General features: G+C 41.2%; 1 pseudogene; it reads right to left on the bottom strand.

Moving 5' to 3' along the window:
• Positions 1-5,471: 5,471 nt before the first annotated feature.
• LOC136458800 (uncharacterized) lies at positions 5,472-7,164 on the bottom strand (annotated as a pseudogene).
• Positions 7,165-9,705: the final 2,541 nt, after the last annotated feature.

Here is a 9,705-nt window from a genome sequence, read left to right as displayed (position 1 = left end):
GTATTTGCTGTTATCTTAGAAAATGTCTAGTAAATAGAATAATTATCAGAAAAATATGGTTCTAGTTTTGTTAATCTCCTTTAGTGATGTACTTTGTAGGAAAAATATATGTCATGCATGTTCTGTAGAGAAATATTGATGTGTAGTTCAAGTGCCTTTAATTGATGATTTTTTTTATTTTAATAGAGAGCAAAAATTGTATAAAACATGTGTATGATAATTTTTGTGCAGTGATTGTTTACTGTGTAGAACATAGAAAAAATATTAAATCTGTTGTTTGATACTTTTCATAATACAAAGTATTTTCATGCTCATATTTATGTCATAGCTTGTCATTTTTGTGTAGGCTATTTTACTTATCCAAATACCATGAAAATTTTATGGTAATCTACTTAGTGTAGTACTATGCTACTGTAATTTTCTCAGATTTTTATGAGCACCAAAAATATATGTTGCTGTTGTAGCCCTAGTTTAAAATGAAATAAAATAATCTTCTTTAATGCATGTTTAGTTAATAATGTTTGCTTTGGTGTATCTTTGAAGCATCTTAGCTTGCTGTGGTGACTTGGCATGTTAGTACAGTGGTTGTAGTAGTATTATAGTAGTACATATTCTTGGATGATGTTGGCTACCTTGTAGAAGAGCTTTACTTCTACTATGTCCAATAAAGTTAAACATGTTCATCTACATTCCATGCATCATGATCATTACATATCATCTCTCCGATGCACCTATGCATGAGCACTTATACATCTGCATCATATAGGATCGCAGGAGGAGTTGCTAGTAGTAGTTCAGGAAGAGCAGACCAGGACAGATCCATAAGAAATACAGGCACAAGAGGTGCCAGAGGAAGAGGAGCAAGGAGAGGACTTGCCCGAGTGCGTGGATCATCAACCTAGTTCGTTCGAACGAGGCAAGCCCCGGAACATTCTAAGTCTCCTACTTTATAAAAGCAATTTTTTCTATATATATGAGTTTATATATTGTTGCATTAAGTGTAGGAGTTGATTGAAACCGTTGATGCATTTATTACTATCCTTGCCTACCTTATTACCTTTTTACCCTGTTAGGTAGGGATCGAATAACTGCTTAGCCTTGCTTAGACCGGTAGCGATCGGTGATTTCCGGTCACCTACATTTATAGGTGGTTACTGGAAGAATTTAGCTATGAAAAGAATGATATCCTGGAATTAACCATGTGTGATGGATAATTAGAGACCGGACGGAAAAGTTGGAGGCAACCAGACAGGGTTCTGGTGTGATGTTAGTTTTCCGTCTGTGTCGATTAAGGACCGATCGTTCCTCATCCCTCTTGTCATGTTGAATGTATGCCTCACATTTAGCTGGCCAAATAAAGTACCTTTCGACCATGAAGCTAGTGACACTATTCAAGCCAGAATAAACTCGGATTGGCAGACTGGTGCTGAAGGGGGTATGACGGGGACACGAAGAGTGAGCCCAAGGTGCGTCCTGGCTGTCGAACGGTCCCTGGGTAGTGCGGTCCATGACTATTATCCCGTGGCTACTTGGAAAGTGTCATTAGTGATCTGTAGCTCACTTGATCGGTGAGTGTGGTTTGTGTGAGGAATAAATCACCAGCTGGTTAGGAATCGATTCGAATCGCCATCGCTCCTGGATAGTGAGCACTTGACTCGAGCTACAGCATTGTAGTAATTATGATGGAACACTGATGGTTATCTGGATGGTATGGGATATGCTAAATCTAAGTTGGTAACTGGATGTTATTGGTTAATCAAGTGATTGCTATAGTATAGGTGCTTACCTAGATGGATAGGTCATAATAAAGATGATGCAAAGTACTTAAAATGGTTTCTTCATGATAGCTTATGCTTTTCGCAAACGAGTCAGCTAGCCCACTAAAGAAAGCCTTGCATAATCCTTGGTGTCGCTTTATTTTGGTTTAAGACGGGTAAGTCTAGCTGAGTACCTTCTCGTACTCAGGGTGTTGTTCCCATTGTTGTTGCAGATGGTCAAATGTACTACGGTTATTGCATTAACTGCCTGTACCCGGCGATGGGTGACAACTAGGACCAAGGGCAATGGTCACTCCGTATCTCTCATTTGATGCTTTTGTTGGAGATGACTACCTACTAGCACTGTATCTGTACCAAAAGTGTGTGTGTGGCTTTAAAACTATTTGCTTCCGCTATTTCAGTTTGAACTTGTGTTGTAATAACTTTATGTTCTAAACTCTGTTGTATCCAACTGTCATTGCGAACTTTATGTAGCATGGGACGGTGATTGCTAAACTTGTACAATCTTGGTTTGCATGTCAATTGGTTTCAAATCCTTCGTGGTTTCATGGACTATCGGGTTATACGGGCTTAAGTTTGCTAAATTATCTGCTTCGGCGAAAGATTTCCTTACTTAGGCCCTGTTTGGCATGGCTCCAACTCTGGGTGGAGCTGCTCCACTCCAGAACTCCAGGTGGAGCCAGTTCTAGTTGGAGTCGAAGCTCTAGGTGGAGTCAGCTCTAGGTGGAGTCGGAGCTGCAAAAGAGGTGCTCCAAAACTCCACCTCCATTTACACTACAGCTCCATGGAGTTGGCAGCTCCATGGAGTTTTGGAGTTAGGGTGTTTGGCTGGAAAATTGGCTGGAGTTGCTGGAGTTTAGCTCCAGAGCCATGCCAAACACCCCCTTAATCTCGTATAATTGGTCGGTTCTGTTACAGGCGCCCCTTTGAGCACAACAGCTCTATTTCGATGGAGTGCCTATATAAGGTGTTTGGCCAGCTCTAGCTCACTCTCTTGGCCATTTTCATTGACATAGCAACCTAGTGAGCTGAGCCAAAGCTCTCCCACTCATCTACATCATTGATTCATCATCTTTGTGAGATTAGGAGTGAATCCAAGTGCATTGCTTGAGTGATTGCATCTAGAGGCACTTGGTGATTGTGTTTCACTATGGGATTCACTTGTTTCTTTTGGTGGTTGCCGCCACCTAGACAGCTTGGTGCAGCAAGGATCGTCGAGCGGAGGAAGGTGATTGTCTCCTGCTCCGATCGTGGTGATTGTGAGGGGTTCTTGACCTTTTCTCGACGGAGAGCCAAAAGGTACTCTAGTGGATTGTTTATGGCTTATGGATCATCATCTTGTGTTGGTTGTGCGGCGCCCGATTGCAGATTAGGTGTGTGATGCCTATAAGTACGTGAACCTCCAAGTGAGTGAATCGCCACAACGGGGACTAGCTTGCCGGCAAGTAAGTGAACCTCAGTGAAAAATCATCGTGTCATCTTGTCTCCGAGGATTTCATTGGTATTCATTGTGATTGATTCATCATCTCTTGCCACGACGGTATAAATATCACTACATCTCTTGTATTTACATTCCTAATGTAGTTAAGCTTTTTAGTGTAATTAGTTTTGAGAGCTAGCTTGTGTCTTATCTAGTGGTTAGTGAGGCTCTTTAGTTAGTCTTTGAGAGCTCACTAAGTGGTAGTGACCTAGCTTTGTGTGCTTAGATACTATAGTAACTAGAATTATGGTAGGTGGCTTGCATTTTTAGTAGGCTAGCGTAAAAATTGCTTCGCCTCATATTTGTCTAACCACTTTGCTTAGTGTTGTTACAGAAATTTTTATAGGTTATTCACCACCCCTCTAGCCATTAGGACCTCTTACCGTTCCACGTGCGACATTCCATAGACTAGCGACGAGCGACGAGCTAACTAGTGAAGTCATTTCACAAAAGACCTCAAACAAGCTGATTCTTTTGGTGGCGAACCAACCCATATGCGATGTATTTGATCTCCAAACCAAATACATCGTAACTGTGATCATGCTGGAATTAGGGAAGAATGAAGATTGGATGACATGCTGGAGTTAGGGAAGAATGAAGATTGGATGACAATATGATCACACCCTGACGGAGCCACTCGTTGTCATCTAATATTTTTCATTATCCACCTTTAGTTGTCATCTAATTTTTTTATTAACCTTTTAGTTAAAATTCTCAATCTAATTACCGCGCCTAAATATATGCATAAAACCCCTACAACTTGTCCTTTCAACACAAATCCTGCATATGTTATCCATTGCATATGTAACAAATAAATACACCCTCCATGCCAAATTATAAGATGTTTTGACTTTTTTTTAGATATATAGCTTTTGTTATGCACTTAGATACATATTATGTCTAGATACATAGCAAAAATAATGTATCTAGAAAAACCAAAACGTAAACGTCTTATAGTTTAGAGCAGAGGGGTATCACACGTTGCATTCTCTAGAACAAAATTTTACACTGTTGGAACATTTTTTTTCCTTTGGACCATTTTCTTTTTAATGCCAAAGCCGAAATAATAATAAGTGAAAAATGTTTCAATAGAACATAAATATTGTAGTGTGAGAAAAAGTGTTTCACGTATAGAAATACTTGTACACGTATAGATATACTTGTAGGCAACATAATGCTTATTTTCTAGTATGTAACAATCACCCTGAAATCCTATCCATCTTTAATTTCTGTGTGTTGGGTCCCCTATGCTCCATTGCTCTATTTTTGGGAGGTGTATTTTTGGGAGGTGGGTCAAGGTTGCTCAGTTCCTAGTAAGGCTCAAGATTGTTTAATTCCTAGTTATAATTTGCTATAACTAAATTTAAATCAGTGTGGCTGTGGTAGAAATTTTAAACTTATGCTTTGACATATCTAAGTAAAATCTTGCTGCACATTTTACTCAATAGCATGTGGATTTCAAGAAAATATTACCTAAATTTAATTGCCAACTAAACACTCAACAACTCGATAAACTTGTCTAGCGTGGCTGACTGGTAACCAAACGGAAACCTGGTTTTCCGGGGGCATTTTACATTTTTACCATTATTAAGATCACCCCTCCCTCGATTCTCATCCTTATGATGCCTCTTACATATTTACCATCTTTAAAAATCGGCGTCTTCCTTTTGCCACATTTGCTCGTCTGGCACGCCACGGCGACACAACACGGTGACGTCCAGTCAGCAGGGCAATGCGAAAAGACCAGCCTACCCCTGCCTATCTGCTGAAGAAGATAAACCTATTTTGCAATGAATTTGTCATGGCCTTTTTGTTTGAATGAATCATCAGTTGCAATTGGCAAACCATTATTATGACATGCAAAAAAAATTTATCCATGCATAATAAGAGAAGCACATTCTGGAGGCACATTCTGGTCCTTAAAAACGAGATTCACATTGTAGCCATCTAAAAATAAGAGAGGCACATCATGTCCATGCAAAATAATAGAGGCACATCAGCTTTAGGAAATTAAGGTCACTACATAAAGTACTTGTTTGTGGCCATTGCCGATTACAAAGGAACCAAATAGGGGCAGTTTGTGGCCATACATATAGAGTTCTTGGCCATTGCCCATTACACATAAGAGCATGCTGATAGCTATGTCCATTTCATTACAATAGAAGGCCATGCAAAATAATGGTTCTGACCAATTACACATATTATGAAGAGTTCAGGCTCTTAGCAAAATAAAAGCAATATTCCAGTTCATCTTCAGTCCCCATTTTTCTTTCATCCTTAGGTTTTCCTCACTTTCTTTGCCAACTGCTTCCTCCTAGGTGTCATTTTCTTCACAAGCTCAACTTGCAGTTCATCTTCTGGGAACAGGGTCCTATTCAAAACAAGAAAAGTCATGGATACAGTAGCATACATAGGGAACATGAACTGCAAGTTGACTCAATAGCATACCTCATAGCTGCTGTAGTTTCTTGGACATGAACTTCTAAAGGCATCATATTCATGACATCTTCCTGTGCATGAATTGTAGATAACTCAGTCCTTGTAGCTTCTATTTCTTCTCTAGCTGCTGCTTGTGTTGCTTCTCTTGCAGCCACAGCCTTCAGTTCAGCTTCCTCAGCCTCTCTCCTTGCCTTTGCTGTAGCTTCCCTTGCCATTGCTCTTCTGGTTCTTGGAGTGACTGCTTCATCACCAGCAGCACCTTTGTTTGCTTTCTTCCTCCCAACCTGGACATTACTCTTCTTAGTTCTTTTCCTACAATAATTAAAAAATCAGTTAATAGCTATGATAATTAGTAAACAAATACAATACATGAGTTAAGAAATCACCTTTTCTTGGTTCCAGTGAGGGAACATTTCCAGCTACCACTCCTGTGACCATACTCTTTGCAGTTAGGGCACATGACTTGCCTAGTAGCTTTTCCACCTGTCTCCCTTGCTGATTTAATCCTATTCTTCCTGAGCCTACCTGATTCTTTCTTTTTCTGTGCTGGAGGGTATAGCTTGAAGGCCTTGTCCACCTCAGGCCACTGATTCCTATCAGTTATGTTAGGAATTATGCCTGCATATGCTGCTTGAAACTTTTCCATAGAGTAGTACTGGTGCACAAATGATCCCATATCAGGTTGCCTCATGCTGGTAATCACAGCCAAGGCATGTGGACATGGTTTACCAGTTATCTGCCACTGTCTACATGTGCACATTTTCTGAGGTAAATACACAACATGTCTTCTAACTTCTTCATCCTTGTAGACCTCTGTAACCTCAGCTTGATTAGGGTGGCCAGAGGAGATGTTCAAGTGTCCTAGGCCCCTTGATGCTGCATTTAGTTGATGTATGACAGCAGGCAATATACCAGGAGACAGGGCTGTAGAAATCTTTCTCCTTTTGGCAAACAAAAGCATGATCTTTTCTCTAATAGCATCAGCCATCATATGCACAGGCAAGTCCTTGTGTTCTTTGATCCAAGCATTCCAAGATTCTACCAAATTGTTGTTGATGTAGTCACATTTGATGTCATCACAGAATTTACTTCTTGCCCACAGAAAGGGATGGTGCTTTGTCAGCCATTTCTGCACATCTGGACTAGCTACCAAGACCTTGTCAAAAAAGTACTTGAACTTGTGTGCTGAATAAGCTCTTGCTATAGGCCACATGTTCTTCACATACATGTCACCACTGTAGTACTTCTTCATGTTTTCCATTAGGTGCCTAAAACATTCTCTCATCTCAACCTGTGGAAATACTATTTTAACTGCTGACTCTAAGCCCTTGCATGCATCAGTGCAGATAGCAAGCTTTTCCATGGGTCCTATGGATTTCCTAAGTTGTTCCATAAACCAGACCCAATTATCCTTTGTCTCGGAGTCAAACAAACTAAAGGCCACAGGAAACATCCAGTTGTGGCCATCTAATGCTAATGCTGTAGTCATGTGGCCATTCCACGTGCCATTCAGAGCTATGGAGTCTACACTAATATATGGCCTACAGCCATTCACAAATCCATCTATACTAGCTTTGAATGCATAGAAGAATATGCTAAACCTAACTTTGACATCCTCATCAGTGATAGTGTCTATCTCTACCACACTACCAGGTGATCTCAATTCTATCTCTGCCTTGAATCTAAACAACCAATTGAAAGAATCACTCATCTTACCAAATAGCTTGTCTGATGCTCTCTTTGTCCCATTGTACACTGTCTGGTAGGGGATTTCAATGCCATATTTGTATTTCAACTCCTTTTTCATTTCTGTAGCACCCATTGATGGCTTGTTCTTCAGTAATGGAATTGCTCTCTCTGCCACCCAGCCTATAGATGCCATCCTGTTGATAACCCTTTTTGTAGATGGATATTTATGGCCCCTTATTGAATTGTATCTGCATTTTACAAACAGAAAAAAAACACATGAATACAAAACAAGGCAGTTAACACAGAAAAAAATAGTGACAATGCAGAAAATAACAGCAGGTACATAAACAATTTAGAATTTGTACCCTAACGCTGCCATCATGCTGGGTTCTGCCTCTAATAAACCATGGACAGCCTAGACAAGCACAGTTAGCCCTGTACCTTTCTTTGTCTGAATGCTTAGTATCAAGCTCAAATTCCTTTTTTATAGCATGTTGCTTGACAGCTAGCCTAAACTCATCCATGTTGGGATAGCATGTGCCAACACTCATATCTGGATTGTCCCTGTCCCATTCGTACATAGGCTCTGCATCAATTGTGTCATCAACATTGACAGCTGCTTCATTCATATCTGCTTCCATCTCTACTGTGATAAACCGGAATGGGAACCTCATTTCTAGCAGCTTCTTGTGCCTCTGCTTCCTTGAAACCCATTGCCTCATATACATGTTCCTCATCAACAAGCTGTGTAGCTAAACCATCATCATCAGGATTCTCTTGTATGGTTAGTGTATTCCAATCAACTGCTATAGGCTGTTCAGCAGGAGGTGGGGGCGGTGGTGGGGAACTGCAAGTATCACCACACTCCTCTGCATCATCAGGCATATGACTTGGTCCAACATGAGACCCATTGGTGACACCAGAGACACATCTTACTGTAGAACTGCCTTTGCCTGTACATCCACCTTTGCTCACAACATCTACTACAATGAAAGCCTTCCTCTCATTCCATCTGTCCTTAACCATCTGCTGCAAATGCTCATCCCTCCTAATCTTCCACTCAGACCCAGTATCTTGGTCAACAACCCACACTGAAAGTGTTTGAAATGGCCCCCATATAATCCTTGTGGATAAATCCTCATGAAACTGAGCCAGGGTGTACTCACTGTTCCTGTCAAACCATAAGTCGTGTTGCTGCTCTGCCATGTCGACTCGGTCATACTCACCAACATCAACATATTTAGTGACCTTAACAACTAGTCTAAATGCAAAGCCAGGATCGATCCTGGCATAATCAGCCACAATGAAATAAATACAGAGTCAGAGAGTATCCAACCCACTGCACAACTTAAGATGGTAACACTTACCAAGGTGGGCAGTCACTGCTAGCCATTGTAACCTCGATTGATTGACACCACCTACTACATCAGAAGCCTACGAAGCAAAGAACAGATGAAGATAAAGTGAGCAACCATAGTTCTCATGTTAAAATAGAACTATCTAGGAAAGCTTACTCAATTTAGGAATTAACAAAATATGAAAGTAGGGCATCTCAATTAGTCCAGCCGTGGTGCACTATACTACTTTCATGAGAATCAAATCATGCATGTGAATGGAGAAAAACACTAGCTGCGGTCTGCCGTTTGAGCTATCAGTACTACACTCATATGTATCAAGAGTAAAAGTTGAAGAATGACTAACAAAAATTAAGATGTTACATTTTCAAAGACAATCAATAATAAAAGCATGTTTCATTTGAGAATTATAGTACAGAACCTTTTAATTTAAGAGGAAAAACAATTAGATAAGCTTTTAAAATCTGCATAAATCATTGAATTGAACTAATAAAAAATTAATTCAAAATCCGTGACTCTGTGTGCTCTGCCGGCCTACTTGAGGCCTAATTCCCTAAACAATGACCCGTTGAACCATGACCCCATGAACCCTAACCCTAAATGCCGTGGAATGTGGGTGCAAAGGGGCGGCAAGGGGCACGTACCTTCGCTCCGTCGCGGTGGCCGCCGTGGCTCAGGGACGGCCGGAGGGGACCAGGCGCGGTGGCGGTGGGCGAGCTAGAGAAGAAGCAGGCGATGGCGGCGGGCGAGCTGGGGAAGAAGAACGCGTCGGGCGTCGGCGTCGGATGCCCGCACGAGAAAATGGACGAGCGAGCGACTGGGCCGGCCCGTTTCCTTCCCTTCAGCAAATAGCTAGGGGCAGGCAGGTCATTTCGCATCGCCCTGCTGACTATGCGCCACCGTGTTTGGTCACCGTGGCATGTCAGATGAGCAATTGTGGCAAAAAAAAAAAAGACGCATGAAT

The sequence above is a fragment of the Miscanthus floridulus genome, chromosome 1 (genome assembly GCF_019320115.1).
Source record: "Miscanthus floridulus cultivar M001 chromosome 1, ASM1932011v1, whole genome shotgun sequence".
In the NCBI taxonomy this organism is placed as follows: Eukaryota; Viridiplantae; Streptophyta; class Magnoliopsida; order Poales; family Poaceae; genus Miscanthus; species Miscanthus floridulus.
This window is presented reverse-complemented; position numbering and strand designations above follow the sequence as displayed.